Below are 9,695 nucleotides of genomic sequence, written 5' to 3' on the forward strand. Positions count from 1 at the left end.
ATCCCAGCCAAGAGCTTGGGGGGGGGGGAGGAGTCACTAGCAAGATGTGATATTTTAATCCTTGTGGTAGTTAGGTGCAACAAAAATATCTCCTGAAGACGTGCGACCGCAAACTAGCCTTCGAGTTGGCTTGTGACCTACTTCCCACAGCCTGTGTTTTCTGAGAAACTCCAGATGATTTATTTCTAAATGATTCCAGAGTAGATGTAACATTGACACCCAAATCTTCAAAGGCTACACAAAGCAGAGAGCCAGCCTTGCTTATAAACATCGGCACAGAAGCATTAAAAGCTTTAAACAGAATACAAACAGGTGAAATGGAGGGAAGGCATTCCCAAGAACTGTGAGATTTGTTACATAGTCAGAAAAATGGGTGCCCATTTCAGCAGCGCTTGGACTAATATTGGGACGATACAGAGAAGATTGCATGGTCCCTGCGCAAGGGTGACACGCGAATTCGTGAAGCGTTCCATATTTAAAAAGAAAAGAAAGGGCTGGAGAGGTGGCTCAGTGGTTAAGAGCACCGACTGCTCTTCCAGAGGTCCTGAGTTCAAATCCCAGCAACCACATGGTGGCTCACAACCACCCGTAATGGAATCCGATGCCCTCTTCTGGTGTGTCTGAAGACAGCTACAGTGTACTCATATACAAAATAAATAAATAAATCTTTAAAAAAAAAAAAAAAGAAAAAAGAAAAGAAAAGAAAAATGGTCCTATATCAGAAGACTGGGTATGCTATTACCAGGCACGATGACTCATGCCATACGTTCAGGGCTTGGAAGACCGAGGCAGGAGAATTACAGTGAGTTGAAGGTCAGCCTTGGCTCTGTAGAAAGCAAAGAGATGGAGATCTTAGTGTATTCATGTCTTTTTTTTTTTCTTTTTTTCGGAGCTGGGGACCGAACCCAGGGCCTTGCACTTCCTAGGCAAGCGCTCTACCACTGAGCTAAATCCCAACCCTGTATTCATGTCTTAAGAGAAACATTGTTGGATTTTATTTGATACTAACTATTTATTTGGGGGGAGAGTGCTTTCACGATTTAAGAACATCCCCCATGAAATATATACAGTTTCCCTGCAGGTATGTATTAGGCCAGGGGTCCAGCACCACAAAATTAAATATTTACTTGTTTAGTGCCATCATTATTATTTTACATATATGAGTGCTTTGCCTGCATTTATGTCTGTGCCACATGTGCACCTGGTACCTGCTGAGGTCGGAAGAGGGTGTTGGATCCCTAAAACTGGAGTTACAGGTAGGTGTGAGCCGCCATGTGGGTGCTGGGAATTGAACCTGGGTCCTCTGGAAGAGCAGCCAGGGTCCTAACTGCCGAGCCATCTCTCCAGCGCCAGAATCTATTTTTTTAAATATTGATTTTATTGTCCGTATATTTATGTGCACTAGCATGTGTGTGTGTGTGTGTGCATCTGAAAGCCGTGCTCTCAGGCCAAAAGAGAGTGTCAGATCTCCTGGAGCTGGGCTAGAGGCAGTCATCAGATGGGTTCTAGGAACTGAACTCCGCTCATCTGGAAGAACAGCAGGTGTTCATAAGTGCTGAGCCACCTCTCCAGTCCCCAGAATCAGTGTGGATGGAAAACAGGCGCCACTGTGACAAAGTAAAGGCAAGGGTCTGGGGACATAGCTCAGGGGTAGAGCACTTGCCTGTCATTTCACATGGCCCTGTGTGCTAGACCCAGTACCACGAAAAAAAATAAATAAATAATTTTGAAAAATAAAACTAAATCATTTAAAAACATACAAGCAGCGTAAGATTTCCACAAGTGACACTTCATAATGTCACCGCATCCATCTGTCCCATTATCTAGTTCCAGGAGACTTCAGCACCCAACCAAGGAACCAACTGATGTTGTCAGTCTGAAGCCCCCCACCCCCAGACACATGCCATGCGTGTTTGCCGGCCATCTCTTGAGGCTGTGGACCCCGGCTGGCAGGAGCCGGTCACCAGGTTCCAGAATCTGAAGGTCCAAACGCAGCTCCTGATTCCAGTTCCTCCCCTCTTCCTGGTCTGCTAGGATGTGAGGCGTCTCACCTCACCCTCTCACTGCACCTTTCCCACCACCGGGGACTGAAACTCTCTCACTCCGAGACCCCAAACCATCTTCCTTCCCTTGAGCCGTTTCTATCAGGGGCTGCGATCACAGTGTTAGTTACAACAGTAGCAGATACACCGTTGTTTCTCCATTCTCCATCTCTCTTGCCCCTTGCCCCTGGCGACTAACAAGATTCTTTCTCAAGTTCCACGGATTTGTCTATTCTGAGAGTTTGGAAAGGAAGGACTCCTACGGGACGTGTCCTTTGTGCCCGACACATTTCCTTTAGTGTGATGTTTCGATGGCATCCGGGTTGTAGCATCTGAGAGTGAGGAAGGACAGTCTTTTTTTTTTTTTTTTTTAAAGATTTATTCATTTATTATGTACAAATACACTGTAGCTGTCTTCAGACACACCAGAAGAGGGCATCGGATCTCTTTACAGATGGTTGTGAGCCACCATGTGGTTGCTGGGAATTGAACTCAGGACCTCTGGAAGAGTAGTCGGGTGCTCTTAACCGCTGAGCCATCTCTCCAGCCCGAGGAAGGACAGTCTTAATATCCCTCATTCCTGACTTCCGGCTTCCACATGCACATAAGCCACACACATACAAACGTGTATGGACGGCTCCACAGACACGGGACATACAGACTTGAGAAAAAGAAGGAGAGAAGGGAGGAGGGAGGAAGGGTTTGAAAACAAGAAAAGCAGACACCAGGCACAGCAACACATACCTTTAACTTCAGCTCTTAGGAGGTAGAGGCAAGTCTCTGTGAGTTCAAGGCCAGCCTGGACTACAAAGGGAGATCCAGTCTAGTTAGGGCTACATACTGAGGCCTCCAGCCTCCGTTAACAGCCACCAGCAATTCTGACTTAACCCTTTCTCTTCTCTGGGGCTTAGCATTTTCCCCTGAGGAATGGGTACAGGCCCTGCGGTCCCTCTAGTTACAAACTCCACTCCTAGGTAAAAACACAGCCATGGCCGATTTGGCCCACAGGGCTTCCTTCTCTTGGCTCTTACAGGCCTGCTCTGCTGTCCTAGGGACTCAGCGAACATGTCGCCGGTGACTCTTTTTAATTCATTATCCTGTCACCCATGAAGTAAATCAGGAAAGAAAACTCAGATGAGCATTGCTGTTGATGCCAGTTTCTTGGGACTGATAATCTAAGAAACAGTAAACCGGTGAACCAGGAGCTCACTGTGGAAAGCATCTGACGGTTAAATCTGAACATTTTTCAGGGAATGGGCTTTAAATGGGGGAAGAAAAAGATGTAAATGTGTTCAAGATGGGGAACCATCTTAAAAATAACTGCATTTTACTTTTAAATTTTCAAAAAATCATCTTCAAAAATATATAGTGTTAGATATTTTCCCTTTTTAGATCTGACAGTCATTTTGCATTTGTTTAAATAAAGCTATGGGGGAACGAGCTTCAGAGCTGTAGTCCCAGGCCAGAAGGATGGCCCAGATGAGTGACTTTTCCTGCTACTTGCTTAGGTACTTGGTTATTGATGGTCACACCATGTCCTGAAACCAAACACCACTGTCGTGGTGAGCTTTAACTGTCAACTTGACACAGCTGGAGTCATCTGAGAGGGGAGTTTCAGTTGAGGGATTGGCCATATCAGATTGTCCTGTGAGCTTATCTGCTGGTTGGGGGTTGGGATGGAGTTTGTCTTGATTGTTAATTGATGTAGGAGGGCCCAGTCCACTGTGGGTAGAACTATTCCCTAGGCAGATAGCCCTGTGTATGAGCAAGCTAGCTAGGGTGAATTTGAGCAAGCCAGCAAGCAGTGTTATGGAACCTTTAAGAGGTAGAGCCTTAACAGAAGAAAATGAACCACTAAAGGTGGACCCTGACATTCTCCAGCCTACCCCTGTCCTCTCTCTGGGTCTTGTCTGCTGGAGCAATGGGACCAGCAGCCTCATGCTCCTGCCCCCGTGTCTTCCCCATCACCACTGACTGTATCCTCACACTGGGAGCTACATAAACCTTCCCTCAATGAAGTTGTCTCTTGTCAGGCATTTGGCCACAGCAATAGGGGAAGGAACTAATCCTTCTTCACACACCCAAGGGCATCTATCTATGTCAGCCACTTCTCTGTTGCTATGATTAAAACGCACCTTACAGAAGAGGGAGTTCATTTTGGCTTCTGATTCCAGAGGAATCAAGACTGCGTCAAGCAAGAAGACACAGCCACAAGCAGCAGTCATGTTGACGGGAGCAGGAATCTGAGAGCTCACATCTTTAACAGCAAGAACAAAGGTGGGAGAGAGAACTGGAAGCAGGGGGAGGCTTTGAACTCGCAAAGCCTATCCCAGCAACATACTTCTTCCAACAAGGCTGACCCTCTCGTAACCTCCCCCCAACACTGACATCACCTGGAGACTAAGCGCTCAAAAACACGAGACCATAGAAGACATTCTGACTTAAACACCGCACCCGTCATGAGCACCATTGTGGACTGAGGGTATGGCTCAGTGGTAGAGTACTTGCCCAGCACGAGTAAGGTCTGGGCTCTATCCCAGCACCAGGAGAAGAGGAAGGATGTGGAAGAGGAGAAAAAGAGAAAAGAGGAAGGGAAAGGAGGAGAGGGGGTGGGGAGGAAGATACACACCAAGCATAAGGCCCTTAAGTTGGGGAAGAACACTCAGCATATAGAATAGAAATAACTCTGGCTTCCCAGAATCAGTGCCCATTTAAGAAGCAGAAACAGACTGGCTGGCTAATATTGTGTGTGAGTGTAGATATAAATACATACTGTTTACCCTCTAATGGAGTCACTAAGGAACTATAATTTTTTATTTTTGAGAAGTCTTCCTTAGATGGCATCAGTATGAAAAGTTAGAGACGGGCCCGGTTCGCAGCCCTGACTGAGGATTGACTGGGGGCCAAGGGAGGGCTAAATCCTTCTGTGCATATTTTCTTAACCATTGGAGCATAGACATTCGGGATTCCAGAAGTCTGAGACAGATACAATAGCTTAGTGTATGTTCAACAGTTACGGGCTTTCTGGGGTGTAGTGGGTTGGCCTGGTGTTGCTTGTATTCTAATGCTAAATGCTGGTTCCTCGAGAGTTGGTTGTCCCTGACAAGCAGACCATTGTGTACTCAAGTGATGCCATGTGAACCTTCTCCCAATATTAAATGGTCGATAAAAGGCTGGAGCTGTGATTGGATAGCGGAGAGAAAAAGGTGAGACCAGAGGCTGGAGCAGGGGCGGGGTTTAGGTAGAGAGAGGAGGAAGACAGGGAAGGAGGAAGCAGCCATGAGCCAGGACATGTGGCCAGGAGAACAGCAAGTAACAAGGGGCTTTACAGCTGAGGAGTAAGTTAGTCTAGACCTAGATCTGCCCAGCCTAGGCATGTGGCTTCTAAATAAAATACCCAGATCGTGTGTCTTTTATACGGACGTTCTAGGAGTGTAAATTCCAACACTGGGGGCTTGAGATCTGGGATACAGAGTGTACAGAGGCACCCCAGCTGTCTAGGATGGAAACGTTGAAGAAAGGTGGAATTATTCAGAGATGGAGTCACGGTTCCAAAGTCAGAAGAAAGGCTGGGAGAATTCTCCTGCAGGTCTAGTGCTCTAACGTTAGCCTGGGGCAGGGGAGGGGAGGTATGGGGGAGGCGAATTTTTAACTTAATGGCATTGCAAGCCTCGATAAGGTACAGTCTATGTCAGTGTCTACACTCATGTGCATGTGTGTGCATGTTTGTGTGTGTATGTGTGTGCGTGTGCTCGCACACGCGCGTGCACATGTATGTGTATGTTTTGAGTGTGTGTGTCAGTGTATGCATGTGTGTGTGCCTGTGTGTATGTCAGTGTGTGTATGTGTGTGTGTATACAAGTGTGTGTGTGTGTGTGTGTGTGTGTGTGTGTTGGAGAAAGTTCTCCCACTATTGTCAAAAATTGTTTTTTTTTTTTTTTTTTTTTGGTTCTTTTTTTTTCGGAGCTGGGGACCAACCCAAGGCGAACCCAAGGCCTTGGCGCTTCCTAGGTAAGCACTCTACCACTGAGCTGAATCCCCAACCCCAAAAATTGTTTCTTAAGTAAATGTGAACAATGTCTACCTTCTTCTCCTAAAATCACAGAGACAACCCCTGGGAATCAATGAGTTTACTTGTCTTACTCAAAGAACATGGGTGAGGTGCTGTGGGCAGGGTCCCAGGGACCCTAAAGCAGGCACTTACTGGGAGCTCTGAGTCCAATCTGCATAACGGCTTCTCGATGATTACATAGACGGAGCCCTCTTTCCTAAGACCTCCCCACAAAAACCCTGCGGCCATGTGCAATTAGAGCGGGATTTATGCAGATGGCTGGGAGGCGCGGCTTGAACCTCAGGTAAGGGCCTTCTGACCATCCCTGCCTCATCTCTCTGTGAGCTCAGCCGTGATGGTGTCTTGCCAGCAGCCACAGCTGATTCAATGATAATAGCCGCTGTTTTGGTCAGAGGACGATGCCACACAACATCTGCTAAAGAAGGAGCAGGAAAACTCGTAACCCATGGGCACAACTCTGGGTCAAAGAAAGACTACCGAGGTAGCTGTCCAGAATGGTAAAAGTAAAAGACAGGCTTGCCATGGTGGCAGAGACTTTTAAGCCCAGCACTCAAGAGGTAGGGGCAGGCAAGTCTCTGTGGGTTTCAGGTCAGCCTGGTCTACACGGTGAGCTTCAGGATAGCCAAAATCACATAGAGAGAAGCCGTTTGAGATCTCCCCCAACAACAACAACAACAACAAAAACCAAAACAAAACAAAAAAACCCCAAAAAAACAAAGAAACAAACAAACAAAAAAAACCAAAAACAAAACCAGAAGAAGAGAGTGGAAGGGGGAGGGAGAAGGAGGAGGAGGAGAAGTTGAAGTTGTTGTCTTGTTGTTCCTGTGGCTACTGTTCTCAGTAGCTAAAGGCTCCCACAAGTGTCACTATCTGTTCTGCCCCTGAGGAAGGGCCCTGGAGTCACACCACAGTATAGCAGAAGGTATCATGGCAAAATGCATGCCAGGTGAGAAGATCACAAGGCCAAATAAGTAGTCAGAGAGATCCAAGAGTCAATATGCTATCTCTGTGTGTCTCTGTCTCTGTGTGTCTCTGTCTCTGCCTCTCTCTGTGTCTCTGTCTCTCTCTTTGTCTCTTTCTGTCTCTCTCTGTGTCTCTCTGTCTCTCTGTGTCTCTGTCTCTCTCTTTGTCTCTGTCTCTCTGTCTCTTTCTGTCTCTCTCTGTCTCTCTCTGTGTCTCTATATCTCTCCTTGTCTCTTTCTGTCTCTCTCTTTGTCTCTGTCTCTCTGTCTCTTTCTGTCTCTCTCTGTCTCTCTGTGTCTCTGTCTCTGCCTCTCTCTGTGTCTCTGTCTCTCTCCTTGTCTCTTTCTGTCTCTCTGTGTCTCTGTCTCTGTCTCTCTCTGTGTCTCTATCTCTTTCTTTGTCTCTGTCTGTGTGTCTCTCTATCTGTCTCTGTCTGTCTCTGTGTCTCTGTCTGTCTCCCTCTCCCTCTCTCTCAGATTTATTGATTTTACTTTGGTTGGGGGATGTTTTCCTGTATGGACATGTGTATACCATACCTATCATTGGTTCCAGTGAAGGCCAGACTCTCTGGAACTGGAGTTTCTCAGATGTTTGTGGGCCACCGTGTGGGTGCCAGGAACTAAACCCCAGTTCTTCTGTAAAAGCAGTAAGTGCTCTCAACTGTTGAGACGTCTCTCCAGACTCATAAATGTAATTTTCTTTGTTTGTTTTGGATTTTTGAGACAGGGTCTCAGTGTGCAGCCCTGAGTCTCCTGGAACTCACTCCGTAGACCAGACTGGCTTCAAACTCAGAGATCCTCCTGCCTCTGTTTCCTGAGTGCTGAAATTAAAAGTGTGCCCAACTTTTAATAAATGTAATTTTTGGCATAAATGTAATTTTTAAATATTTTTTTCTTTTCTTTTTTTCGGAGCTGGGGACCGAACCCAGGGCCTTGCGCTTGCTAGGCAAGCGCTCTACCACTGAGCTAAATCCCCAACCCCTTTTAAATATTTTTTAAAGTCTTCAAGTTACACTAAGACTTGACCTTTGCCCCACAAGAGTGACAAGGAAGAGGTTGCTGGCCTCTCACTGGAGGAAGGCAGTGAGCTAGCCCCATAGCAGGATTCCTCTGGGAGCCTTGCAGAGAACAGGACACAGGTTGGCCAGTCCTGAGGTCGATTATGACAGAGACTTGGAACAGAAGGATGACAGAGAGCGTTGTGAGAAAGAGTCAAATTCTGAATGCACTTTTAGGTAAAACTCTTAAAGTTTTATAGGATTTACAATGAGACCCAGAAGTTGAGGGAGTGCCTGAGGTTTTTAGACTAAGCACCTATGAGAATAGTTAGTATGAAATGAGGTAGGGAAAGTGGGCACATTGAGAATAGGAAGCTCAGTTTGTGTGTGTGCTGATGGACATGTGGATACATGGATATGGAAGTTAGAGCTCATAGCCTCACGTGCTGTTCCTCTGGAGCTGTCTCCTGGTTTTCTGAGACAGGGTCACTCACTGGTCTGGAATGCTTGGAATATGCCAGGCTGCCGGGGCAGTCATTCCTGGGAAGTCTGCCTGTGTCAGTCTGTCCAGAGCTGGGATTCCAAGAGTACATCAACACGTTTGGCTTTGTAGACTGAGCCTACAAGGTCATTATTGTTGCGCACTTTGTAAAGTTAGTTTTTTTATTATTCAAATGCTGACTTCTGTGTGGCAGAGACAGAGTTGAGTGCAGAATGAACTCCCGTATTGTTATTCATACGCTACATCATATTTTGTAAACAATCCCTTTCTCAACTTCTGATTGGTTCATTAAGAAGCAGATAGCCTATAGCAAAGGCAGGAAGTAGAAGGTGGGACTTCCGGGCAGAGTTAGGAATTCTGGGAAAGAATGAGACAAAGAGAATGTACAAGCCAGACACAGAGGAAGAAGCTGGCCGGAGTAAACGAGGATTAATTAGTGAGCCACGTGGCAGAACGTAGATTGGAATAAATGGGTTAATTAAGTCACACAAGCTAGTTGGAAACAAACCCAGCTATAAGGCCTAGGCATTCATAAATAAATATCTCATTATTCAGAGCTGGCATACACAGACCATACAGTTACACTGTGCCATCTCCTCAGTTTTAAGTCTGGAGTGGAGACATCCCTAGCTGGTTAGTCTTAGGACTTTAGAGAGAGCTCAGAATTGCAGGTAGAAATTTGGAAGTTGGCCAGAGAGATGGCTTAGCAGTTAAGACTGCATACTGCTCTTGCAGTAGACCCAAGTTTGGTTCCCAGTATCCACACTAGGTAGCTCAGTAACTCAACTGCAGGAGAGACAACACCTCCAATCTCCTCAGGTGCAAGCATGCACGCACACACACACACACATACACACACACACACACTCACACACACACACACACACACACACACACACACACACACACACACACACACACACACACACACACACACACACACACACACACAAAAACACACAAACAAACACACAAACACACACACCACTTAGAATAATAGATCTTTTAAAAAAAAAAAAAAAGCAGTAAGTTATTAGTGAATCCATGGTACTTGAAGTCATGAGCCCAGTGATATCATCCGGAAAGTGGTTTAGATTGTGAAAACGAGCTGGTCCAAGG

General features: G+C 46.2%; 1 non-coding gene across 1 annotated transcript; it reads left to right on the forward strand.

Moving 5' to 3' along the window:
- Positions 1 to 373: 373 nt before the first annotated feature.
- LOC116899767 lies at positions 374 to 479 on the forward strand. Its single transcript, XR_004387781.1, has one exon. It is a non-coding gene; the product is annotated as a U6 spliceosomal RNA (small nuclear RNA).
- Positions 480 to 9,695: the final 9,216 nt, after the last annotated feature.

The sequence above is a fragment of the Rattus rattus genome, chromosome 4 (assembly GCF_011064425.1).
Source record: "Rattus rattus isolate New Zealand chromosome 4, Rrattus_CSIRO_v1, whole genome shotgun sequence".
NCBI lineage: Eukaryota > Metazoa > Chordata > Mammalia > Rodentia > Muridae > Rattus > Rattus rattus.